A 4,063-nucleotide genomic window follows, 5' to 3' on the forward strand; every position below is an offset into this window, starting at 1 on the left:
GCGAGCATCTACTTAAGTTCATGCAGGAGCCCTCCCATTGACGACAATCTGATTTCAGTGGCATGCAGAGCCTTAACGGTTATCATGGCATCTGTTTCAAGTAGCATCCTGTGTATGCCTGGACTCTGCGCTGCCTTCACTCCTCGCATACATGCCATCAGTTCAATTTGCCATGCCTCCAGCGCATTTCTAATCTTTCCTGCCCCTGCTTGAATGACTTCCCCTTCATCATCTCTTATGACATAACCCCAGCTTCCTTGGCCTCCTCCTTTGCTGAAACCTCCATCGACGTTTACCGTCATTAGGCCACTCGGGGGCCAGCTCCATTTTTGCCGGTTACGGCATTGCTGCCCCTGCAGTTTGGGTTTCTCCAAATTTCAGAATTCCACCTGCTGCTGCTGCATGGTGATCCAGGCAAGCTCCTGCTGCTCCCGTATGACGTTTCCCTCCCTCACCTTGTTTCTTTCCCACCACAAATTGAGGGAAACAGGAGGGGTAGCCCCATACTGAGCTTTATTAAAATTTTAAACTTGTGTACAGAGTTTGGTAGATACAAATCAAGAAACAAAGAATGTGACAAAAAAAACAACAAGATTACACAAAGTTGTCTAGCCATAATTGTAACTGAAGACTTAAATCCCTCTTAGCTCTGAGCTTAACCCAAGCTAACTCCTGTTTGAAGACCAATTTGTAAGTCTGTAGAGAGTGGTTTTGATTCCTAATGATTGCATCATTACGAACAGACCAGATACCCCAGAACATGGCCACAATTATTTCCATAAAAAAGGCCTGTGAATTTGATTCATAAACAGAGGGGTTGTATCCGGCAAATTGCCTTGAATCAGATGTGCTAATCCCAGCATATTCCTGCATGACATGGCAAAAGGACACACTAGGAAAAGATGATGTAAAGATTCTTCAATATCCAGGTGACAGAGCACACAGCTATAACTTGGCAATTCCATATTTCTCCTTTTCAAAAGCTTTCTGGTGCTTAGACGGTCCTTGATTGCTAACCAAAAGAATACTCTCCACTTTGGCAGATAACCTGAATTCCATAGCCACCTATATACAAGTGACACTATGATAGAACCCAGCAAATGTGAATAACCTTTACTTGATGCAAACATAGAAGATCCTTATATATAACTCCATGTGTCTTTATTATGACTAGGATGAATATCTTTCAACTCAGAGATCATTAGTTGATACTGATCATGTGCTTCAACTGAAAGAGGGAGATGGAAAAAGCCAGATTTGTGTTCAGTGTCTATGAAATGCTGAACTGAGCGAAATCTTCACGATTTCGGTGCCGCCAACAAAAAAAACCCTCTAATCCCCAGCCCAGGTTGCTCGGGAATGTTGTACTCTAGCCCTAGATCCGCCGAGATGGAGCGTTGCCATCCTTTGTGCAGGCTTCGTCTTCCACATAAACATTTAAGTAGAAAAAAAATTATAACAGTTGGATCTTCACGATTTCGTTTTTTTAGCGAAATCTTCACGATTTCGTTGCCGCAAGGATATAAAAACCCACACCTAATCCACCGCCCAGATCACTTGGGAACATCGTCCTCCTGCACTCGATCCTATCGAAATGGAGCGCTGCCATACTTGTGCGGGCTTCGTTTTCCATATAAACATTTAACTAGGAAAAAATTATGAACATAAATACTCAAATACATGAATATCTAGGACAATAGGTTTCCAAGTTCATTATTCTGGAACTATGGAGAGGGGGAGGAGGGAGCTCGGTGGTGGAGAGGGGCACACTACAATCTTGAACAAGTGGAGATGAGTGGGAGGAGAGGTCCTTTGCCCTGATGCCCTTACACTTATATAGGCAATGGTTATTTACAATTGACCCCTTGGTGAGGTTGAATTTCACATGACACTACTCTAGCTACTAGTTGGGCCTCTTCTAGGGGAGATTTGGCCTATATACCTCGTGGGATCCCCAGCATCGCTCCCGGTGAATACTTCAGTAGGAGAGGCTTCGCCAACACTTCAATAACTACAATGACTCACCCATGCCGACACTTCCACGCGAGGGGCCTCACCATCATCTTTGACAACTGCAATGACTAACCTTCAACGCCAACAGCTAGAGGTGCTTCTCCAACATCTTCGGAGTAACACCGACAATATGTATCTTCGTCAATATCTTTGGTGACTAAAATGTGACAACCCGGGTCATTACCACTATAAATAATAACCCTGGCCTATGATTTATCACCCAACAGATACAAGATTTGTCGAATAATAAACCATAACAGAGTTGGCAAAAGAGAATAGCTAGAGAGTACCAATAATTATTACAATACCATTCTACGCACTTAAGTCTTTAAAGAAGCGCCATATGTTTGCACATTATTACAAACCCGACATATAGAGGTCCAAACTAGATTACTAAGTGAGCAACAAAGACATATCGTCTCTGACATACATAACTGAACTAAGGGGATCATTTATTCATCCCATCCACCATAGGAGGTGGCAGCAACCCGACTAGCTTCTTCATAGTCATCCCAATCTGCATAGGCATAGCCATCATCTAGAGACCCTTGTGCACATTCTTGAGGATATTCTGAAGAGGGAGAGTTAACAAGAGTGAGTACAACGTACTCAACAAGCATATAAATATCAATGCAATGCAATCTAGTCATCTCAAAATGATCAATAATATATCATCTTGCTGTTCAAAATAACATTTATAGAAAAAGTCAGTTTAGTTTAAAAACACTACTATCACTTGTATCTTGAGAAAGAGCCACCCATAGGTTCCTGTAGCCTCTGATCTAAGAGACATGACATGAATTCACGATTTTACCCTACGCAGGTTTGTATCACTTTAGCCATAATTACCTTGACCAATTTTCCATCGCACTTCCTTCGGTGCGACTCATGGTCAAGATACCAAACTTTCTCCATTTCGTATAATTATACATCCACATCTATCCACGTGCGCTAATATATGCGCCTGGGTGTGCTTCATCGACACCTGATTGGGGATTTAATCACCCAACCCTCTCCTCACTTACCATAGGGATTATACAACAACTCCATGGGTACTAGAATCAGTCCGTCCCAAACGAGTTCATGGTTGACACGAATTTATACGGCCCAATAACACAAGTGAGAGTTGGTTATTAGTCCTACCAATCTTTTCCATCCAAATATACAGTAGGGAATTAACTGCTCCACCACCTAACCCCATGTCATCAAATTCAAATGTCATCCATCCATAGTCAATTTCAGAAAATAATATTTAATGCAGGTTACTTTTATTTTCTCAAACTTTGTATAAAAACTCAAGGAGAGAATGATCAAGGATTCTTGCCTGAGTTGTTAAGATTCAACTCGGGCTCAGTTTGGTTCGCTGGAGGTTCCTGCACCTAACTTTGCTCGCTTCCTGTAATTAGTATAAATATATATTGGTATTTAGCAAGATAGAAAAAGAGTATATATACTTAGCACATACATAGCCATGTGTTCATCCCGCGGTCAAGAAATAGCTTCCTAGTAATTAGTATCCATTGTGCTGTGATTTATAAAATAGGGGTTGCATAGCTATGCTTAGTAAATCATTAAATTAATTTAGTATTGTTAAGCACTTTTCATCCTCATGTGAGCTGAACCTGAAGCCCTCCACCGTACTAGTACTACTACCTTGCCTTGGAGCCCAAAAGCACTAGCAGCTAGCGGGTCAACAGACCCAGTGACCAACGCACGCACTTCTCTCTCCCTTTCTTCCTATCTGCTTCCTTTCCCCTTCCTCCAGATCGACGACCATGGCTGCTGGGCTCTCCAAGGATTCCTACCCAAAATAAATCTATGTGGTTTCTAGCTACTATACACTGGTTTTCTCCTTCGATTTCCCTTGACTTCACCCCTCTCTGATGTGTGTAGGTCGGCGGCGGCGGCGGCGGCGTGCTTCACTGAGGTGCCGAGTTCGGCAACCATGGCACCCAGGCAGAGCCACAGAGGCCCGAGCATGCTAATGTGCGGAGATTTGGACTCAAGCAACAACCCTCCCCAACCTGATGTGAGTTTTCCCCCTCACATC

The sequence above is a fragment of the Miscanthus floridulus genome, chromosome 2 (genome assembly GCF_019320115.1).
Source record: "Miscanthus floridulus cultivar M001 chromosome 2, ASM1932011v1, whole genome shotgun sequence".
NCBI classification, from domain to species: Eukaryota; Viridiplantae; Streptophyta; class Magnoliopsida; order Poales; family Poaceae; genus Miscanthus; species Miscanthus floridulus.